Source organism: Pelodiscus sinensis, chromosome 4 (genome assembly GCF_049634645.1).
Source record: "Pelodiscus sinensis isolate JC-2024 chromosome 4, ASM4963464v1, whole genome shotgun sequence".
In the NCBI taxonomy this organism is placed as follows: Eukaryota; Metazoa; Chordata; order Testudines; family Trionychidae; genus Pelodiscus; species Pelodiscus sinensis.
In genome coordinates, this window is record NC_134714.1 from 57,230,924 (window position 1) to 57,245,000 (window position 14,077).

A 14,077-nucleotide genomic window follows, 5' to 3' on the forward strand; every position below is an offset into this window, starting at 1 on the left:
TGCTCACAAGTTGTCAAAATACTGTAAAATTCTATCTCAATTATACTGAAGTATTATCTCAACACTAACTATAGTACATAGCATTGTGACCATGACCTAACATAGCAGTGTCTCACTCTCACTCAAAAAGTATTCGAGTAACACTTTGGTAAAAATTTTCACACTGCAACACATAGTTGACATAGTTTTTCCAACTTGCTCCAGGGAAACAAACTAGAAAAAAAAGAGACTTATTTTACATAACATTCCCTTCATGAGGTGTGTCTTTTGGTTTCTTGTGCTATCATCTTTTGGTAGGCCACCACAAACGCAGTGACTGACTTCACCCATTCACAGACACATCTGAGGGCTTGTCTGTCTACACATAAAATGCTTCAGTGAAGTTGCTACCTACGCTCACTGGAAGGCACCTCCCATTGATGTAGTTAATCCATCTCCCTGATTTCCACATCCCTGAATGGTGTAGTTATACTGATGTAAGTTGCTAGCACATACCCAGCCTGGTATCAGTTTTCTCAATAGAGGCAAAACATGGCCTAAAGGACTGAGACCCAAGACTGCTTTGCTAGTACTGTGGCCTAGTGTATCAGGAATAGGTCTGGTAGACAGGAGACCGGGCATGAAATGGTGGCCCAATTCCAAAACTCCCACTGAATTCAATGGAGCCAAGATGTCATCCTTGGACTTGAGTACAGGTTGTGCAAAGGATGAATTATATGGCCTGGGACATGATACTTAGCTACTTATACTTACCTACCTTGCTGACAGAGCTATTATGAAATCAATTAATTGGTATTTGTAAAATGCATTAAAATATAAAATGCTGTAAAATGCTTTAAAATGTGATTATCATTATTTCTAGTGCCACCATTTCCCATTTGTCCTTCAACTCCCCCCTTTCCTTTGGTAAATAGGCATCATGTCTACTCATTCCTGGTCCTGGATGGACAAGAAACCTCCTCTAAGACCAAGGGTGGGCAATAATTTTTGACTGGGGACCACTTCAGATATGTTTGAAGTGGCTCTGGGCCGCCCCATGAGGGGTGGGGCCCCAGGCAGAAGGGGCAGGGCCACAACACTTCCCTGCTTCCTGATTCACAGACCCTGATTGGTCTGGGGGGTAGGAAAGCATGCAACGTCTGTGCTCCCGGTCTTCCCCACAGAGAGAATCGCCAGGTATTCAGAACAGCTGGTGGTTCCGTCTAGGTGTCTGTGCCCCTGGTGGTGGAAAGAGACTTTGCGCATCCTGCCTCCCACCCCACCCCCCCCACAACCCAGGTAAATCAGGACCTGGGTGAGGGGGAGCACACAAAGTCTGTCGCTCCCTGCCCCCGCCCTGCAAGGGGCCTCCACACTTAGAGTCAACTGACAGCTGAGCAGCAGCTGAGCCTCTTGCAGGGCAGGAGGAGACTTTGTGTGTTCCCCCTACCCCAAACCTTTATTGACCTGGGGTCGGTGGGGGGATGTGCAAAGTCTCTTCCCACCGCTAGGGGCACAGGCGCCTAGAAGGAACTGCCAGGGTTGACTCTAAGTGCTGCACGCTCCCCCATCCCTAGGTCCTGATTGGCCTGGGGGCAGGGGAGCGGCAGGGCCTCCGCGAGCTGGATCTGTCCCATGGATGCTTTTTGCCCACCCCTGTCTAAGACCAATGTAAATGCAACTTCATAATCCAGCCATCAGGCAGAGCTTATAGAGTCTGGAGCCATCAGTCACCACTGCTGCCTAGACTCAAAGCACATCACCTCTGACACATAAGAGAATCAAAGACTTATAAAGAGAGTGCCCTGAGGCCACTCCCAAACTCAGGTTTGGTGTGTGGCAGTGCTGTTACACCACTGAGATGGCTTAGCTTCAGCTGTCAGAATGGGGCGTTTTGCTGTCTGTGAATAAAAACACCATTTTCAAGGAAGAAAGGGGAAAAAAAGCAAAACGGTGCTTCCACCTCATATAGCAAATCTCTCAAACTAATCAGTCATAAGGGAGGCCAGGTGTCATTTTTGACATATTATTTAGTGCCTTACCCAGTTTTTTTATTTCTTTTCTTTCTAGATAAACGCTGTTTTTCTAATTAAGGAAAATGAAATTTCCAGTGTGTAGAATTCAGGAGTGACCTCCCCTGTGAACCAATCTCACTGTTCTCCATGAGCAATTTAAAAATAGAATCTAGGATTTTTTGTTTAATTGGAATCACTTTGTCTATAGCGCAAACACACATGGCTGTAATTTAGTGAACTCCAGTGTTCCTCTTGTGGCAAATTGATAGGATAATTTTATTATGAGTGGAACAATGACTACAGGGAGTGAGAGAGAATCTCACCAAACGACACATAATTCGGTTGACTAAATGTAACACTTGCATTACATCAGAAGGGAATGAAAACAGTGCTGAGCCCCAGCAAAGTCGACACCATTTCAGATTCCAGCTCCTGTCAAAAGGCCACACAATAAATCACACCTGAATCTTATTTAATGTCAGGAGCCAGTAATCTGACAGAGTGCAATGGGGTGCTCAAATCGGAAGATGTATAGTAAGTCATGTGATTCATACGCTTCCTAATGATAGGGTCACATAATCTAGCTATGGATTTTAATAAGTAACTTATTATGTTCCCTTTAGTGTTAATTATTTTACACATCACTAGTTCCAGGTTTATTGACACTGCTTTAATAACTTTATCACATAAAATTACCAGTTCAGCCAATCTGTATTAATTTTTACTATTCAGCCTGATGAGACATTTTACGTCTTACTCCCTTTCACAATGAAATACGAAAGACATAACCTGGCCAGTATCACATTAGACGTTGATTATTTTTATGATGCAAGCAGTCTCTCCTAGCGACAGTGGCAACAGAAAGATCATTATGCAGAGTCACTGATGATGCTTTTAGATTAGCAGTTCTCAGCTGATTTTTATATTTGTTTCCTTTTGCATTCTTGAGGCCAGCCTACATTCTGAATGCCTCCTGAATGTGGCTGAACCTCCTCCTCTTCTACTGAAGTAAATGAAAGTTGTGGGTACTCAGCACCTCTCAGGATTTGACCTAAATAACTAGGAATCACATGCATTAGAGACAAAGCAACTTTGTTACACTGGTTACTACACAATGTGTTATCTGCTGTAATACATCACCCTTTTGTATCACGTTATTGAGCTCATTTGTAAAAAGAGGAAACAGACCATGTGCTGTATACTTAACATACAATTTTCAAGTACCTTTGCAATTTCCCCAGTAAATGCCCTTGTTTATAAAGGGATTTAACTCAAACCTCAAACCTTTAAAGACATATTTAAGAATAATGCATTCTGAATACTACGTGATATATAGAATAATGCATTTTCTAAAAACCATATATTGCAAAAAATCTCTCACGAGGTGTTCTAATTAAGAGGTAAAGGATATTTTTGGTGTCCTGCGAAACAGGCAAAACTGATTAGTGTTTTGGGTTAGTAGTTGGAAAAAAATAATTTGGAACACTACAGCGAATTCCACTGAATTTGAATTTGCTTTGTTTAGTTTTCTTGTGTAGTTACTTTTTTAATGAACATTTTACAAGTAAAATTTTGGTTTGGATGATTTTTTTGAATGGCTAATTCTAGGTCTATTCACAAAATCAACAATGCCGAAACAATTTGGGGCAAGGGGTAAGAAGGGAGAAGGCAGATCTGGAAAACTGCTGTTTCTTTCCAGCAGATCACCCTGGTGCACCACTAACAGAAGGGTAGGATTATGACAACATAACTATGCTAACAGTGCCCACTTTAGGAATGTCCCATTGGACCATCATAGGCTAAAAGCTTAGCTTTTCATCAGATCCCCCTCTCTCTCCCAGTTATGGCCCCCCTCCCACTCTAAAAGAGATGGGTTGGGATATCACTGTGATATCTACTGCTCATGCATCTGTGCCATGCCGTGGTAAATAAAAGCTGGGAACTCTCTTCACTTCCCTTCTTGTTGGTGTAGCCAAAGAAGTTGGGGAAGGTCACACACAATGAACTTTGATTATGATGTGCGGGGACATGACTGAATAGTGTTGTAGGGAAGCCTGGCTTTGCTGGAACCAGCCATGTGGGAAGTTCATTAAATGTACATAGTAAATATCTGAATGATTGCTGTGCAGAGTTGAATGGCAACACCGTACCAGGCGAATTCCCCTCATCCCAGCTCAGAGCCCTGGCATATGCAATTAAAGAGACCAGCAAATAACTGCACTCTTTGCAACTATGACTGTGCAAATTTCCAGGCCAGAGCTTTGCATAAATACAGATAATAAAAAGACAGAGGGGAAAAAGCTAGCCACACCCTGTGTGTTTACATGGACCACATATAATTGCTTTCTGTACAAGTGACAAAATGAAATTAATTTAAAATCTGATCACCTATAGAATCACTTTTTTCTGACCATTTTTTTACCGTAGGAGTTAGGTCTCAGGAAAGGCCCAAATCAAGAGGCCTGGCAAAAGAAAAGATGTAAAACATTCCCTATTTTTGCCAGCCTGCCTCCTCCTCCCTCAATAAACTGTTCCCACTCTATCCTGGAAAGAATTAAAAACTTGGTCACATCCTTCCTCTCTTTGCTATAGTTGCACTCATCCAGACAGAGATCAAAACCAGAACCATGTGACTAAAATGACCAGTTATACAGCAATACTAATGAACAGTGAACATATGCAAAGAACCCGTTTTGTGAACAACTCCCAAGCTGAGATTTGTCCACATGGAACATTTGTCGAATAATGAACAAATTCATAAAAATTAAAGTCAGTTCATGAGCAACATGTGAATACCAAAAAAAAAAAAAAAAAGGCAAAACTTACTGTCTAAATAGTTTATTATGACTAGTTTACCCAGCTCTATCTATTATCATGCCTTCCCAATATTTAACAACCCATTAAAATTAAAAATAAAACAATTGGGTTCTGCTGAGAAATAATTAAGATTGTATGGTCAGTTTGTTATTGGATATTAGCCCTGCTGGCTCTTCACATGCAGAATTCCCATTGATTCAATACAGGGCGCACCCGGGTCTTTCCTAACAGTGAAAAGTAGGAGGAGAATGTGACGGGTGTCTCATTTAAAGATGATAAAGAGCTTCCTTTTCTGATATGAAAGAAAAAGAGTCTTTTAGCAAACACTTTTAATCCTTACTTTCTGAAATGTGGATCATTTCTCCCTCTCAGATTGATCTGAAATTATGCTGATTTTTTTCATGTGTGAACTTTAAGTCATATTTTAATCCAGATCTTCAGAGGTTTAATCATTAAGCATTAATTCACTGCCCCTGCCACTCCCTCACTAATTGCTCTCAAAGTTTGCTTATCTGTGTGTTTCAAGGAAGTTTGCTCCTCAAGAAGTCAACATTAAGCAGACTGAAACATCATCTTATAGTGACTAATCTAGAAGATAAGATATGTCTGGAAACACATGGAAATGTTAATATCTCTCCCATGTTTACCGTGAAAGGTAAAAAGAGAAACTTGCATGTATTTCTACCTAAGTACAAGAACAATGTAGACCCCAGACAAGGTGTGGGACTCAGCAGCAAGAATGAACTGAATGACTGACTAGTCAGCAACAATGATTATGAGTCATACACAAAGAACAGAAAATATTTTCTACTACAATCATAATAAAACAATGAAGCAGGAAATGGAACTTGAAGCACACACAGCAGAAATGTACTTAAGCAACATTTTTAAAGCTGCTCTCTGTATTTCTGTGATACTAACTCCAGTACTTTTTAGTAAAAAGGGGGAAGGGAGTGTCTGGCATTGTTCATACAGCAAAGAAATTACATTTCTTTCTGAACTGAGGATCTTGGAGATCTCCTACAGCAAAACTGGGACTGGGAAAGCCACACTTGACAAGGAAGCTCTCTCACTCTGGCATTTTCCTTCTCCAAATCTGTGAGCCTAAAGAGCATTTAAAGTAAATCATATGCACTTATATCACATTTTCATTTTATGAAATATGAATAATTTGTATTAATAACAACGTGAGGTATTAGGTAAGTATGACAAGGTCCTTTTTCATAGATGTGGATACACTGAGGTATAGAAGACTTAAGCTTAATGATGCTCACTAATTCATACACATTTTTTGTCATTAGGATAAGCCAGTTTATAGGGAATTGTTTGCACTTACCAGTGGATCGATGCTCGATTTAGTGGATTTAGTAAGAACCCACTAACTTGACTACTGATTGTGCCCCTATTGACTCCAGTATTCCATCAGATCATGAGGAGTAAGAGAAGTCAATGGGAGACCCTCCCACATTGGGGAACATCATGGAAATTTGACATAGGATATGTTAACTCCAACTATGCTATTCACATAGTCCACGCTTAGTTCGACTTTCCCACTTAGTGCAGACCTGGCCTCAAATAGCTGCGAAGATATACTGTGCTTTCAGGAGGAAGAAATTCTCTCCATTGGGAGATTCTCTGAGTAAGGCCATGTCTTCACTCCATGGAAGATCGACGCTACCATGTTTGATCTTCCAGAGTTCAATTTAGAGGGTATAATAGGGACCCGCTAAATTGATCTCAGAGGGTGCCCTCATTGGTGGCCAGTACTTCTGCTCATGTGAGGAGTAAGTGAAGCTGATTGGATTGTTTACTCTTATTGGCCTCCTTGAATCAAGGTACATTGACTTCAGCTATGTAAATAATGTACCTGGAGTTGCATATCTTGATTCAAACTTCCCCTTTAGTGTATACCTGGCCAAAGAGTCCTGAACCTGGTCTATGTGTCCTGAATCCTCCTTCATGCAATTGAAAGTATTTCCTCAGGCTGGGAACCAGTGGAACAGAGTCTGCATGCACCAGAAGGCTAAATTGGGGGTCCTGGCCTGGACTAAGACTAGCTAGTAACAAAAGGAAGCAAACCAACATCATGGGCAAATCAGAATTAGAGAGCTTGCAGAGAAATGAGAAAGAGAAAGGGAAAGGGAAGGGTCTCATCTTGAGCATGGTGAGCATTAAAAAACTTCTTTAAGATGACACAGCAAGTCAGTATGGGTGCATCTGCACAGCAAGGCTTAACTTGAAATAAGCTATGCAAATGGAACTACGTCAATTGCATAGCTTATTTCAAAATAGTTTATTTCAAAATTGGGAGTGTCTACATAGCACTTATTTCGAAATAGAGCACTCCCCCTCTGAAATTCCTTACTCCTTGTAAAATGAGGGTTACAGGAGTCAGAATAAGAAGTCCTCCAGCTTGACAATATTCCAACATTATTCTGAAATAAATGCCTGCTGTGTAGATGTGAACTAAGCTATTTTGAAATAATGTTTCTGTGTAGACGTACCCTATATCAGCCAGAAATTTTGACTCTCAGTCCCCTGGGCTGATCACTCTCTCCCTTCAAATTTCAAAGACCAGAACAATGAAGAACAGCAAGAGCAGCAATGAAGCACAACAGCTGTAATCTTGAGTTTTGTCACTCTACTCCTTATCCTCCAATTTGTCTCTATCTCATTTAACACAACTAAACCTTCAAATACAAATAGAAAAAATTAGCCAGTTTTCAGCTGGCTTCTCTTCCAGCCAAGACGTCTGGTGAACAGCAAAGACTTAGCAAACTCCATGGGTCTTATTTTTGTCCCCAAAGAATTACTCTCTGGTGAATCACTTGCTGCAATGCTAGTCTTTAAAGAGGGGTAGCCTTTCCAATTAAATTAACTGAAACAGCCAAAAAATTAGAAAAGATATGGTCAACACATGGTCCTAATGGAAAATGTGATATATATATATATATATATATATATATAATACACTTTTTGATTATAAAGTGATTTCTGTAGGATTAGTTTCACATGAAGGATAACCCTGCCAAAAGAGAAAGGGCGAATTGAGCAAATTTGGTCTTTATTACAAATACTTGCATACTGAAGTGTAGAAAGAGGAAACCGTGCCCAGTGCATGATTTGTAGACAGAAGGATTTATTATTCTCCTCTCTGATGGGTGGGGGTGGGATTATGCATGAAGAGGAAAGGAAAGCCCTGTTGTATATCTGAACAAGGCAATGAAATAATCAGAGAATTCCGGATCAGAGCTGTAATAAACAGAGTGGGGAAGATCACATTTCTCCCTATTGTTTGGGTTGTCCACATATTTTTATGCACGTTTATTTATATTCAACTTGTTGCATTGCTTTGTGTCACTTCTTTAAAAACAATCAGGGATTGCAAGTAGATAGTACAAAGAAATATGCATCCAAAGATAACAATGTAGACATCTTTGTTTCAGACAACTTCATACAGAAAAACAACAAGGCACAAAGAAAGGAGCTAATACAATTGAACACAAAGATTTCAATTAAACATCTACTCAGAGTTGGCATTCCCTTCCTATTCTTTCCCTTTTGTTTATTTTAAAAAGATCCTTGCTGTTGAGTTGTCTGCCCAGCGGTGTAGTCAATCTATATTTCTGGAACCAGCACTGCCTCTAACAGCGATCACTCTTTCCAGAAAGGCTGATTTGATGCAGTAGGGGCTGGGAAGCACAACAGTAAGGTATTGTCAAAAATCCATGATTTTAGTGTCAAAATGGGAATTTCACAAATCTCTCCCAACTCTTGAAACAGAAGATGCTGGCAATCTCAACTGCACTCTCAGAACAGAGACATCCCACTTCCCAGTCAGTCTGATTTTCCCCAGTATAAATCAGGAGTAACTACTATAGTCAATGGTGGTACACTAGAATAAAACTGCAAGTGCAGAATGGAGCCAGGAAATTTAGTCTTTATAATTAATTTGGTTTGCCATGCAACAGCCTAATTTTAAAAAGGCCTCCACCGGATGCCTTTTCCATGGGTTCAATTTTGCATCCGCAATTATTTGCACCTGCAACAAATAGAAGGAACAAATCCTGCCATTCATACATCTAAATTCCTGACTTGTGAGTGCAGCCAAATATTTAGACATCTAAATGGTAGGATTTGTATTACAAGTTCCATTTTATGCCTGGATAAAAAGGCCAGTGTTGAAAGTATGATTCTTACTGTTCATATTTTTCTTTGATCTATATTTCTCAGAAGTTGTTGGCTACTCCTTGGTAAATGATAAAGTGATTGTGATGATAGGAGAAGATGAGCAGTACACTCAATGGGCCAAATTCAGTCCTATCTGGAAGACAGAGCTTCAATATAGCTACACTAGGGATTCATTTGGCTCTCTTTGCAGATATGCATATAATGCTTCCCTCATGGCATGTCCAAAACCTTTTGGGTGAGAGGCAATAAGACAAAGCAATATCTCCTAGTTGAAATGGAAATCCATGGCTTCTCTTCTCACTTTCACTAGCCACCAATTTGCCAACAAAGGGATTAAAGACACTTAAAGAAAGCAATCCGAAAGCTGAATCAATGAAAGACACCAACAATTGTTTAAATGCTTTTTTTTTTTTTTAACTGATCTGTAAGTAGTGGGCCCAGCTTATCTATTGTGGAAACTGCAAATCCAGCTCCCGAGGCAAAGTGCTGCTTCTTCATAGACGCTATGTGGAAAGAGCATATTCATATGGCAACTATTTGCATTGCATATATAAACATAAAAACTGCTGATTAGAGAAAAGACACTTGGCCCAACAAGCCTTTTTCCTTTTGGTATATCTCATCTCCACCTCCCTGGTTCATCACTTCATTCTTCAATCCTTTCTCTCTTGAGATAAAAGTGTCCAGCTGTCTCTGAAACTCATTTAGATTACTTGCTTCGCTGGCCAATTATTCCATATGTTTACTACTGTTTCAGGCAGAATTATTTGACTCAATTCCCTGTTTACTCTTGATTTCCTAGTTTGACAATGTGTTTCCTGGTTTTTGCACTCCTGACTTTTGCTTATATTCTTCCACTTTAAAAAAAATTAATACCTTTGAAAGCTGCTATTAGATCAACTCAAAGTCACCTTTTCTATAGTAAACAGAGGTGGATTAAGACTAAGTCCAAAAACATCAGCCCCCCAGGCCCTTGTAGACTTTTCCTCCCTTTTTGTAGTCCCTCTGGCCCCCACTTCTGATGAACATTTGGTTTTTCCCTGATTCACTGAGTCAATTGGTCTATTTAAACCACTGGGCTCAGATCCTAAGGTTTCAACAGTATTCTGCTTTTGTGGGTGAGAATACACACACTCTCTTTAGCAGATAGTCTTAAAGGGACACTGTCAAGGATGACAAACTTAAAAAACTTGACCCTTCTTGACAACAGTTCCCAGGGCATTTCCTCCCTTATTATAAAGCTGTGTGAAATGTTTGTGTGGAGCTTCAAACATATTACAAGTGAGCTTTGGGTCTGAGGCACAACACATTCACAAATCTCAGCTAATAACCTGCAGTAAGATTTGCAATAATGTGGCAATAACCTGCAGTAAGATTTGCAATAATGTGACAATACATGTAAGGCATAAAGGGGGGTTCTTAAGGCTCGCTAAGGGAAGAGGGCATCTTGAATATTAGAGAGGGGAGGTTCTATTTCATTACACTCTGACATCCAAATGTATCTACAGGTCATGTTCTGTTTGCAACCATTGTGAAGCAAACCACATGGTTCAGTTCATGAACTCAACCCTGCAGGGTTTACACAGCACTACCAGACATGTAATTAAAAAAAATTGCTGTAATCGAAAGTCTACAAAAAACTCCGTTTTCTCATTAAGAATGTGCCCACAGGCTGAAGTCTGGGGTTTGGGTTTGGCTCTGGCACTTCCCTCCCCAAAATCAACAGGACTCCACCCTGTCTCAGCACTTCAACCTGGAGCAGAGCAGGTTCATGATTTTGTCCATGTCTATACATATACTTCTCATGTTGGCATAATAAAACCATCTCTGCAAATGGCAGAAGCTATTTCAGTGAGAGAATCTTTCTCACCGACATAATGCCGTACAAGCAACCATTTATGTTGCTGAAACTTATGTCGCTCAGGACAAGGGGTAGTTTTTTTCACACCCCAGAGCAACATAAATTATGTAGTGTAGACATAGTCCTCATTCTGAGCCTTGGCAACTGATTTATTGTTATCTAAAGGCTCTTTAATATTGCTCAAAAAGTTTGTGTGTTCTAAACTCTATCAAACTGAGTCTAACCTCTTTAAGGGTACGTCTAAACTACACCCCTCTGTCGGCAGAGGGATGTAAATTAGACACATTGAAAGTGCAAATAAAGCTGGGATTTAAATATCCTGTGCTTCATTTGCATAATGGCAGCCACTGCTTTTTTTCGAAATGGGACTTTTCGAGAAAAAAAAAAGGCAGTTTAGATGGGGGCATTTTTGACTCAAATGCCCCATTTCAAAAGATCTTGTACGCCTCATTTTTTGAGGAGTACAGGATCTTTTGAAATGGGGCTTCATCTACACTTTCGATGTGTCTAGTTTACATCCCTCGGCCAACAGAGGGGTGTAGTTTAGACACAGCCTAAGTTTGGAAAACTAGACAGATGAAAACTTTGTTCTAACTCATTCTTGTGAAGTTACTGGTATATCGTGACTCTGGTCAAGTCAGACCCAGAAAGCCCAGAAATAGAAGAAAATTAAAAATAACTAAAAAGGAAAAATAGCACGCTGCCTCAGTAATGTGGGAGCTGGCAGTATAGAAATGCCTTGGAGAGAAAGACAGAGAGTGTGAGAGAAAGAGAAACACATTATCTGAACTTTTAAAATCTCAAACAAGGGTCATTTTGAAATTAGGATAAAATTACCAGTAGGCTTCTGATTTTACAAGCTGGTTCTCCCTTCCCTGTAATTTGCTGCATTTTCACTGTGTAGCACGGGAGTAATCTATTTAAAGTGTTCCAAAAAATTATTCAAGCAAGACTCCCCTGTCATAAATCCATGATTTCTGTCACCCGTAGAATTATGTTTTTCAAGGTGTTCCTATACCAAAATCCACCACACTGTTTCCAATACTCTCCTTAAAAATGAAATTAATCAGTTGGTAACAGCTTGCTGTTTGAATAAAGCTACTTCAAGTCCTTATTTCACATACCACCAAACATTTATAAAAAAGTAAGCTAAATCATTGCAAATTTCTATTCCATTCTCATTAAAACGCATGATTTTTTCTTGTATGCTATCTGGACCTGAAAATGCCTCAGTCTTAATTTCAGAGTCATATTAGACTTGTGAGCAAAATTTTACCATGAAGTTAGAGTGCTGACAATAAGCACACTTTTAGAAGAAAATACTGCATTGTATTGACAGTCTGACAGAGAGTCCAATCTTTCCACAAATATTTCAGTCCTAATCTGCATACTATCTAACTCCTTCCCTCCTCTATGTGGCTCAGATTCAACAAGGTACTTAAGCATGATGCTACCTTTAAATACACAAACAGTCCCATTGAAATTAATGGGAGTGCTCACCTGTCTAAACTTACGCATATGTTTAGCCCTGCTAAGCCTTTAGCCTGCATCAAAAAGTCGTCCCCTCTTCTAGGGAGTTTCCATGTTTGCCATAAGTTCTGATTTGGGAAAGCATTCCTATTTAGGAAGGGCAGTTAAACATGTGCTTAAATGTAAGTGTATACCTAAAGACTCAGTTAAGGTAGTCAGACAGAAATATGAGCTTAAATGCATTCCTGAATCAGAGCCCTTTCTCGAGGAATAATGAAGAAAACTAATTGTGAAAGTATCCTGCCATCTTGTTATCCTTGTCTTCAGTGCTATACTGTAATTTCTAATGGAACACATTTTTTGTAATTTTTGTCTAGTGAAAAGGCATTAGAAGAATTCACTGCAGTTGGCTGTAATATTCCTTGTACTTCAATGTCTAAGAACAATTTTAGCTTCTTTGTGCTTATTTTCTATTTCTTACACATGTCAGGATTACAGATTGTTTTAATTTTTATTAGTTCCATCCCTTTTGGCATTCATTACACTCTGCAAGTCTATTTAACCACAGTGGTTTCTTTTGCCTGTTAATCAATTTAGACGTATAAAAGGATAAAGTGGCAGGAGAGTCGGGTAGGTGAATGTGAAGAATGTTCCTTCAGGAAGAGCCACTAATTTTCACCTCATCCTTGTAACACAGCACCACCTTCTTTGGACATGGGAAGATAGGCAACTTTCTTTAAAGCTCACTAAAACTACTCTAAGGTCTTCCCTCCATTCAGGAAAACACTTATGTCTACACTACAGATAAGATCAAAGCAGCCACAGTCGATCTTCCAGGGTTCAAATTAGCGGGTCTAGTGAAGACATGCTATTTCAAACTGAGAGGGCAATCCCGTCAATGCCAGTCATCCTGGTTCTAAGAGGAGTAAGGGAAGTTGAAGGGAGAGTGTGCTCCCTTTGATTTACCGCAGTGTGGATGGCACCAAAATTGGAGTTAAGATACTTTGACTTAAGCTACGCAATTAACATAGCTGACATTGCATATCTTAATTTGAATTTATCCCCCAGTGTAGACCAGGCCTTGAGCACTTGCTTAAATTTAAGCCCATGTTTAAGTTCTTCAATAGGACTTAAGCACAAGTTGAAAGTAAGCACGTGCACAGGTGCTTTGCTGAGTAGAAATGGACGTGCCTCGGTTTGCTGAAACTTGGCCTCTGTTTTGACCATACCATGGAGAATGGTGGAAATAGCTCAGGAGCACAATTAGCAGCCACGGTGGATTCAGCCCAGTAAAATTTCAGCCCTTTCAACATTTTATTCTATGTGCATATCCTCAGCAAATCTGCGTGTCTCGATTTTGTGCCCCAACTCTTTACATATTAATTTTTGGAGACGGGAGATGCTGGACTGTTCTGAAAACAATACAGGAGTTTTTAGCCTTCACCTCCTTTAAGTGTACAACATGCGAATACAGATGTATCTTTCATTGCATTCATATTGAAAATGCCTCCTCCATATAAAGTCCCAAACTGTAATTAATAGAAGTAGGATTATCCTGTATTGGCCTAACTGGCCCCATGGCATTTTAACATTGACTTCAACTGGAGCAGAGTTAGGCTGAGGCTGAGTGCTTCTGGAAACCATGCTGAGAGTATGCAGTAGTATTTTATGTGCTATTATTATTAACTTTACAATTCACTATGATGATGATGACCACAATATACTGCATTTGTTAGGATGTGGC

General features: G+C 39.8%; 1 protein-coding gene across 18 annotated transcripts in view; it reads right to left on the reverse strand.

Moving 5' to 3' along the window:
- MEIS2 (Meis homeobox 2) overlaps nt 1-14,077 on the reverse strand; it is a 203,460-nt gene that overhangs the window by 54,307 nt on the left and 135,076 nt on the right. The window contains exon 11 of one of the 18 annotated variants that reach the window (XM_075927033.1): nt 1,324-14,077. This exon is cut by the window's right edge and continues 1,274 nt beyond it. The exons of the other annotated variants lie outside the window; for them this stretch is intronic. The gene's annotated coding sequence lies outside the window, so the exon portion shown is untranslated. Of the gene's footprint in view, nt 1-1,323 lie in introns of those variants that run through there. 18 annotated transcript variants of the gene reach the window in all.